The sequence below is a fragment of the Phascolarctos cinereus genome, unplaced genomic scaffold (genome assembly GCF_003287225.1).
Source record: "Phascolarctos cinereus isolate Bilbo 61053 unplaced genomic scaffold, phaCin_HiC Scaffold_726;HRSCAF=1367, whole genome shotgun sequence".
Lineage (NCBI taxonomy): Eukaryota > Metazoa > Chordata > Mammalia > Diprotodontia > Phascolarctidae > Phascolarctos > Phascolarctos cinereus.
Genome location: NW_027556098.1, coordinates 6539349 through 6549265, shown reverse-complemented (window position 1 = coordinate 6549265; position 9917 = coordinate 6539349).

Here is a 9917-nt window from a genome sequence, read left to right as displayed (position 1 = left end):
AATTCAAGGTGGGAATAGTCTTAGGTAAAATGAATTGCATAATCCTGAAAGATTTTAAAAAAAAGAAAAAGAATAAATAAAAAATTGTCTATTTAATTATTTAATTTCTTTTTCCATTTTACTAATGTATATTTTTAGGGATATAATTTTTCTTCTGAATATTGCTTTAGCTGTGTCCCAGAAATGTTGATATATATTATCATTTTGGTCATTTTTTTTACATTGGTATTAACTTCATATGCTCTGTTCTTTTATCTACTCATTATTCATTGTCCTTTTAAAGTCTCCATTTAGGTCCATATTTTTTTTTACCTATGTTTACCTTATTATTTACTATTTTTATTGCATTTTGTCATTTGTAAAAAAATGTTGTCTATGTTGCTATGTCTCACCTGGTGCGATGAATTTCTCAAAGCCTGAGGATTCAAACAAATAGTTCTTCTACTAGAAACATGTTCCAGTGCCCTCAAATCAAAAGAGTACCCAAGGTAGTTAAAAGAAACTCAGGAAAATAAAAATATATAAAAACTCCCAGTCTCAGGAGCTCTCTACCAAAGTTTAAAAAACTGCTTTTATGCTCTTTGTGTTGAAAAGGTCCACAACTGGGTCCTAGATTAAGCCACCTGGGGGCAAAGTTAACCCAAACTGCCTGGATCTGCCACATTACTTTTTTGCTGGTAAAAATCACGATTAGTGTTGTGAGAGTGTGGGAGTTTCACTCATACATCTTCAGTGCCACTAGTATTCTGGTCCACAGCATTACTCTCTTTTACCCCTGGCCAGCAATAATACAGGCAGGTAGGGCCACAAGGGTCAGCTTCCTAGAACAACAGCCCTCTCTTCATCCATATGCAGCAAAGCTGAAGGGGGTTTATTAAAACAGTTTAAAAGGTCCACATGGCCCTAACTCTGTTCCTGACCTACCCAGATGTCAAGGATATTTTTCCCCTTGGTCAGGACTCTGGCAACTACAGGTCCACAGTTGGCAGTGCCCCTCCTGGGACTGCTTTTTTGTTCATTTAGGCCATATGTGCCTCATGGTTGTTTCTAGGGCTTACCTGCAGCTCACTGGGCTTTCATTCTTGTTCCTGAGCTGGCTAAGGTCTGAAAATTAGGTTACCAGTGTCCTTTCACTGTCTTATCACTTTTGACTGTTTCAATGCCGCCAGTGTTAATACCATTGGTGCCCAGGTACCACTGTTTTGTATTTTTTTTGTCATTTCTCTCTTAGCTTCTTTCCTAACTCTCCAGACTTTTTCATCTCTTCACCTTCTCACCCTGGGATTGCTTTCATCTTTGCAGCCCACTCCTCTGATTGTGAGTTTCTGCCAAAGGCAGATGCCCGGGCCATCTATGCACTTTTCTCTCATAGCTCAGCTTCTGATAGTGGACTTTTCCATCTTCCTCCCACTTTTACAACTTTCCCTTCCTAACAGCTTTTCAGTTTCCTTTTATGAAATGTCATTCTCTATTAGAGTGTAAGTTACTTGAGGGTTGGTACTGTCTTTTTCATTTTGTATTTGTATTCACAATGATCAGCACAGTGCCTAATGCGTAGTAAACAAGCACTTAATAAATGTGCGCTCTCTCTCTCTCTCTCTCTCTCTCTCTCTCTCTCTCTCTCTCTCTCTCTGTCTCCCTCCCTCCCTCCCTCCCTCCCTCTCTCTCTCTCTCTCTCTCTCTCTCTCTCTCTCTCTCTCTCTCAGCCTATTTTTTGCTGGTCTTTTAACTATTACTGGACATATGAATCTTCCTCCTCACCCCTGCCCTGACACCACTACTTTCCATCATTATTTTGATGCTTCTGGTATAATTCAAATATTACTTTTCTCATCACAGCATGGGGTGTTAAATGGGGGCCAGGGGCACACTAACCCCTCACCTTTTACACATTTTTCAGAGACATGCTATCGATCCAGTTTCCCTCCTTGTTGCCTCTTATTTGGGTTGTTATTTCTCACTGGTAAAAGAGGTCATTCAAAGCCTGAGAGTTCAAACAATCAGTCCTTGAAAAAAAACCCCAAACAAACATATTTCATTGCTTTCAGGTAAAAGTAGTGGCCAAGGGGGATTAAGAGCAGCAGTTCAGGAAGATAGAAACAGCTACAAGTTGCCAACAAGAAGATTAAAAAATAGTCACCAAGGAGGTCCTCTGAGGTCTCAGACTCTCTCTGCCATAGTCCTAAAAATTGCTTTAATACTTTTCTTGGCCAAAGCTCCAACAGCTGGATCCCAGATCAATTCACCTTGGGGTAAAATTAACCTGAACTGGCTCAGGTTCTGCACCCAAATTGCTTTGTTCGCAAGAGTCCCAGCTGCTGTTGTGAGAGTGTGGAGGGTTAATTCATGACTTCCTGTTACACCAGTTTTTTGGCCCACAATGGATGTGCTTGATATTTCTACTTTTAAACATTTATTTAGAATTTTGATTTGCTTTACCATGTAGTCTATTTTTGAAAAAGAACCATGTGGTGTTGAGAAATATGTACATTCTTAAATGTTCCCGTTCAGAAGATGCCATAAGTCTTTTATCCCATAAGTTAAATTTAGCAGTAATTTATACAATTATATATATATATGTATATTTACCTTTATATTATATTCATCTATCTCTGAGAAAGAAATATTAACATATCCTACTATTATTATGTTACTATCTATTTTTATAATGTTGTTAATTTTTCCTTTATGAGTCCATGTGCTCCACCATTTGGTGTGTGTGTTTAGTATTGTTATTCATTCATTGTCTATGTTTTCTTCATGTAAAATATAGTTTTCTTGCTTATCTCTGTTGATAAAATTTCATTTTTACTTTGTATGATAGTATGTTTGTAACTCTTGCTTTTTTTTGTCCAACTGATGCAGAGTAAATTTTGTTTTAGTCTCTCATTTTCATTCTGTATGTCTTTACTTTTCAGATGTATCTCTTTTACACAACAAATTTTGGGGTTTTGTTTTTATCTACTTTTTTACTCTCCTGAATTTTATTGTATCATTTAATCCACTCAGTTTAAAGAAACAAATTTTTAATTTTCATCTATTGTTTTTGGATCATCTACATTTCCTCTTCTATCCCTCCTCCTTTCTTTCCAGAGAGCTATCCTTTATAATAAATAATAAAAGAGATAAAGGAAAAAATATTCAACAAAACTAATCAATATATCAAAAAAGTCCAATGTCACATACAGCGTCCCATACCTGTGGACTTCCACTCCTGTAAAAGAGTGGAGGCAGCTGTCTTTTCAAATGTATTCTTTGGGACCAAGCATGGTATTATAATGTCAAAATATTCAGTTTTGATCATTGTTGCCATTTTTGCCACTTGCATTGTTGAAGTCATTGTGTTAATTGTTTTCCTGGTTCTACTTTGCATTGATTCATGTAAGTCTTTCCATCCTTTTCTGTATTCATGTTCTGTTCAGTTGTTTTTAAGTCATGTCCTATTCTTCATGACCCTATTTGAGGTTTTCTTTGCAAAGATACTGGAGTGGCTTGCCATTTCCTTCACTAGCTCATTTTACAGATGAGGAAACTGAGCCAAACAAGGTTAAGTGACTTACGTAGGTCACACAGCTAGTAAGTGCCTATATTTATATTGTTAATCAATTATTATAAAACAGTAATATTTCATATATTAATGTGCCAGAATTTGCTTAGCCATTTCTCAATTGATGGGTGTTTACTTTGTTTCCATGTCTTTTCTATGACACAAATTGCTGCTATACAACTTTTAGTATATGTGGAGCTTTTCTTTATAAAGGGTCAGGAGACTTAGTCCATCATACATATGTTCTCTTCTGCTTTCACTTCTGCTTTTCCCCTAAATTCTGTTTAATTATTTAATCCCTTGTACCCATTTTGATTCCTTAATGCTCCTTCTTTTCTTTTATTCATTAGGTCATTCTTTCTTTCTTTTTTGAAAAATAATAACTTCTGAACATGAGAAAATAAATTTTGTTACTTTTTTGATAATTCTATTTAGAATTCTTGTGATTCAGTTTGGGACATTTACAAGTCAAATATTCTGTTCAGCTCCTTTTCTTTTTTGGTAGACATACCACATATGCTTTTATTTTGTTGAGTATCTATCTTTTTCATTGATGATAAGTCTTAGGTTTTCAAGGCATATCATTTTTTGTTGTAGTTTGAGCTCCTTTGCTTCTTATGATGTTTTATCCCATTGCCTTCTGTGGCTAAAATAATATTCTTCAAATTCTCTTTACTTTATATATCTTTAGATATATATGTATCTGTGTACATATATATGTATTACTTAGCAGAGTGCTTGGCACATGCTTAATAAATGCTTACTGATTTGACTTTATATTTGAACATTTTTCTCTTGAGTACTTGAAAATTTTGTTGTTTTTCATCGGAATGATTACATTTAACTTCCATATGCCTTATAATTTGAAGTATGGATGTTTCTAGAAGCATTTTTACATTTGTTTCTATTTCCATGTTCCCTGAAATTATTCTTTTTTTATAAAAAATTTGAATTTAAAAATACCAAATAAAATGAGCATTTACATGTACAAATTAGAGTAGATAATGAGGATTATACATGAATCTCTATTATATGCAGTTTGCTTCACGTAATAAATTCAATATGTTACTTATAAAACTGTCAGGCTTGTCTGTGTTTCCTTATGAATTTCCTTCTGCTTGCTTCTGTACATTTTAAAAATGCTTCAATCACCATCTTTTCATCTTCTTTTTGACAGTAGTATTGCTAATTCTCCTCTCTGTCCTCCAAAACTTTTTTTTATGAAAAAGTAAAGACAAAAGCTTTATAGCAACTCTCCATATTCAAGCTAAACGAATGTGTCGTTTGGCCAAGTTCAAAACTTATGTCCCCATTCTGCACATTGAGACAATCACTTTTCAGTCAAGAGGTGGGCAGCATGCTTTATCACCAGTCCTCTAAAGTCATGGTTGATCATTTAATTGATCAAATTTCTTAAGTCTGATGGAATAATTTTTCTTTGCAATGCAGTTGCTATTATATACCTAGTTCTCCTGGTTCTCTTCATTTTGCTTTGAGTAGTCCAAACAGTATTGCCAGCTTTCTCTAAATCTGTGCCTTTTGTCATTTCTTATGATGTAATAATATCTATTTCATTCACATACCATAATTTGTTCAGCCATTGTCCACTTGATGGGCATCTACTTTGTTTCTAGTTGCTTGGTGTAACAAATAGAGTTACTATAAATATTTTTGTAAGTATGTTTTTCCCCCTTGCTCTCTCCCCTCTATGGGGATACAGGCTAGCACTTGTATTTCTGAATCTGATGGAATTCAGTTTAGTGACTCTTTCTGGTGCTTTCCAAAAAGGCTAGACTAATTCACAGCTTCATAAATGGTGCTCCATAAATGGTATTTCTTTCTTCCCACAATCCCTCCAACAACTGTGATTTTCCTTTTTTTTTTAAATCATTTTGCCAATTAGATGGATGTGAAGCAGAACCACAGAGTTGTTATAATATGCATTCTTATATTTATTCGTGATTTGGGGCATTTTTTCATATAGCTATGGATAGCTTGAATTTCTTTCCTTGAGGGCTGCCTATTCATATCATTTACAAATTTATTTATTGGGAAATGGTTCTTGTTCTGCTAGATTTAAATAAATGTTTTATGTATGTATACACATATTGAATAAAGTTTTTTTAAAATATTAAAAAAAGACACAAGTTCACAGACTCTAGGTTAATAGCCCTTGCTTTAGTGCAAAATTCCTTTTTTTTTATGTTTGAAGGGTTAAAGATATTTGCAGAAAGGAACTAATCTTACTGGTCAAATCTGTTGAGAGGTAATTTTCAAGAATGTCAAATTCATTCTTAATTGCTTCTTTTATATATTTTATTTCTCCTTCAAAATATTCTGGAGTTTCTTGTTCCATGTTCTCTCCTAAGATTTCCTTCTATCAGTAACTGTTTTTCACTTTCCATCAAATTATGACATTTGTTAATCAAACTTTATGGTTTTTGATGTTTTACTCGTCCTTTCTATTTTTAGGATTCTCATCATTGATTTGTTCTTTCATGTGTTAAGTTTTTATTAAAGCTTTTCTTCCTTATGTATTTGATGTTTCAGTCTTTTTCTTATATTAACTCATTTCACTTATTGTCTCTAGTCCTTCTCTATTTATTTTGGTGAGCCCCTAAAGCTGGGCTGCAAAGCTGCCCTCGTCTCCTCATATTGGAGGTTTTGGAGGGGTCATTGATTGGTTGCCATGAGCAACCCTTGGGGAGACAATATTGGCTCAGGTTGGGATTTTTGTCCTTTTTCCAGCAGATCTGATGCTACTTTCCATAGCTCTATTCTACTTCTTCTCTCTTTGTTTCCCTTCACATAACTGGGGAGAATCAGTATCTACTGCTTCTTCTGGGATTGGGGTGTGTTTGGGCTATCACTGTAGCAATGAAGTCCCCACTCTAGGACATAGGCTGCAGGCATAGGTCTTCAAGTTTGCTCATGTTTTCTGTGGTAGACTCATGGAGGCAGGTGTGGGAGGGATGCTGAGTAGGTTCTCTGCTTATTAAAGTCCTCTGGTTTTAATTCACAAAGTTTTTGTTTATTTGTTTGTTTTAATCTTATTTGGTGGTTGTGTCTTCTTTTCCTGTGGGTTCAGCTGTAAACACTCTGTATTTAATTTATAACTTATTTTTTGGATGGATTGAGGTTTGAAGAGGTTTGCAGATAGTGACTAACTACTAATCTTGCTAGTCACATAACCCCAAACTAAGCATTCATCTTTTTTTTTTTTGTATCCCTAGAATCTTTCACAGAGTGCCTAACATGCAGAAGTCACTTAATAAGTGTTTGTTGAATTGAAATGAGGTGAAATGAATTGAATCACTGGGTCTGGACCATCCAGAGTCATTCTTATCAGTGACCATTGCTTTACAAGACAACTGCACACTCTAATATAATTCAGATATGATTAGTCCTTTCTACTCAGTCCATCCACAAAGGCCTAGCCTCTGTAATGGCTAACCAGATATATGTTACAAGTGTCTTTCAAAAAACAGCTACTGCCATTTCAGATACATTGTCTAGTTCATCACTCCAGTTCCCCAATTGACCTCTTTAGTCCTCACAGTCATAGCTCTATGGGAATCTTTCTATGTGGAAAGGAATCAGGAAAAATGAGTAGTGGGGCATGGCTTAGTTTCTTCAGAGTCTGGTATAGTCTCCATATCTCTCCTCAGTGCCATTTTCTCATGTCAATCTCTTAGAATCCAGCTTCTGGAACATCAGCTCCACATTCCTCTCTAAAGTATATCCAGCAATCCATCTGGTCCAGAGCTGTAGCTAACTGTGACTTGGCAGCTGTGGCTATGTTCTATTTGTGTTCTCCTGAGATCTCCTGTCCCAAGTTCCTTGTTCCTTCTGGGAATAGCAGCTTAGCCCATTGTTCCATCTCCTGGAAGATTTGCCTTGAGTTCCTGCTGGAGAGTGTGGGTAACTCATGGTAGCATTATATTTGGCCTCGATATCTGCGTCTGGTTTGTATCAGAATTAGAGCCACTTAAGACCTTTTTACTCTTTGCCAACTTTCTCTCTAATTTAATCCTAAATATCTTCCCTATCAGCTTATCACACTTAGACTGTCTTATACATTAAAGCAGAGGTTGGCAAACTAACCTTGATTTGGTCCACTCCTTGTTTTTGTAAGGGCTCAGGAGCTAAGAATGGTTTTTATATTTTTAAATGCAATTTAATTTTATTCAAAAATTTAGCATTCTTAGCCAAGCCTAAGAATGGTCTTTACATTTTGAAATAAAGTTTAATTATATGAAAAAATGTAAAAATGATTCTTAGCGCCTGGACCATACAAAAAAAAAAATTGGCTAGCCTCATTTCATCATTTGCCAACCCCTGCTAGAGCATTGCTAAATATCCACAATATCCTTGACACTTATGTCAGATGTCTCATTTACTTCAAAAATACAGTTCCTTTTTCTGACAGCTTCTGAAGCAGCCCTTCCACACATATCATAAAGTCTCTTCCCTTTCATGTTCAAAGATATTGGACTGAATACAGCCCTGACTTTGGCCATATCCACAAGGATCAGAGAGGCTTGGGGGAGAAGAACTGATCTGCTGGACAGATTGAAAATTCTGAAGTTCTAACACTGACCTTGGAAGGAGGCTGGAAGAAGAAGCAAGAAACTATGGCAAGGGGGAGGGGGAAAAGGGAGGAATAATACTTGAAAAATATCCCTTAAGAGATAGGAGCATCCCCTGGGCCTCAGTACTACATCTCAGGGCTTCACTTAGGTTCTAAGGGACTGATTTAACTTCTTTCTTCCTTTCTTTTTTTAAAATAATCATTCAAAACAACTTTCTACATTGGCCATGTCCAAAAAAAGCATTTGTCTCATTCTGCATTATGAGTTCTTCAACTTTCTATCAGGAGGTTATATAGAATATTTCATCATTAGTACTCTGCAATACTGGTTGATTATTACACTGATAATTATTCAGTACAATAGTATCCCATCACATTTATATACCATAACCTATTCATCCATTCCCCAATATATGGGTTCTTCCTTATATTCCCATTCTTTGCTAAGAATCATGAATATAGTCACAAAGAACCATAAATATTTTTGTGCATCCTTAGAGTTGTTTTGCTTAGAACAAAGCAACTTAATCTACCTTCCCTCTAATCCTACCCCTCTCTCTTTCCTTCCTATAGTGAGTGACATGTATTTCTGTGCCTAATTGTGTGTTTGTGTGTATTCTTCCTTTTGACCAATTCAGATAAGAGTGAAGTTCAAGTGCTAGCCCCAATTCCTTGTTGGCATATTTACTCATACACCTTGATTATGTGAGATAATTTCCCCTAAACTTCTTTTCCCTTATCTGCCCCCCTCCCCAAATTACTCTCCCTTCTCTTTCCATTCTTAAGATCTTCAAGACATAACAGAACCACTCTGATGCCTTTTGTCTAAATTAGACTTTCTCTATGACCCCTGATAATGACAAGGATCTGAGAGGACACATGTATCATTTCCCCATGATAGAATATAAGCAATTTATCTTTATCTAGTTCTTCATTATTGTTCTTTTATGTTTACTTTTTATATTTCTCTTAGCATTTGTGTTTGAACTTGAAAGTTTCTACACAGATTTGGTCTTTTCATCAGGAATGCTTGGAAGTCCTCTATTTTATTAAAGATCCATTTTTCTCCTGTAGCATTATACTTAGTTTTTCTGGGGTTAAGTTATTCTTGGCTATAAGCCTACATCCTTTATCTTTTGGAATCATATGTGACCCAGCTGTGGGTCTTTTGTACTTAGATTATTTCGTACTGGCTGTTAGTATTTTTTTTTCTCTGACCAGAAGTTCTGGATTTTGACTATAATGTTCCTGGAAGTTTTCATTTTGAAGTTTCTTTTCTTTTCTTTTTTTTTTTGCTTTTTTTGTGTGTGAGGCAACTGAGGTTTAAGTGACTTGCCTAGAGTCACACAGCTAGTAAGTATCATGTGTCTGAGGCCAGATTTGAACTCAGGTCCTCCTGACTCCAAGGCTGGAGCTCTTTCTACTGTGCCACCAGCTGCCCCCTTGGGGTTTCTTTCAAGAGGTGGCTGGCGGATTCTTTCTATTTCTATTTTGTTTTCTGGTTCTAAGAGATTTGGGCAGTTTTCTCTTCAGGATTTCTTGAACTGTGATATCTAGGCTCTTTTTTTTCCATCATTGCATTCAGTTGATACAATTATTCTTAATTTTTTTTCTCCTTAATCTTTTTTTCTAGGTCAGTTGTTTTTTCTATGACATACCTTGTATTTTCTTCTATTTTCAATCTTTTGACTTTGTTTTAATATTTCTTATTGCCTCAATGGAGTCATTGGCTTCTATTTTGTCCATTCTAACTTTCAGGAAGTTTATTGTTTGAGCGAA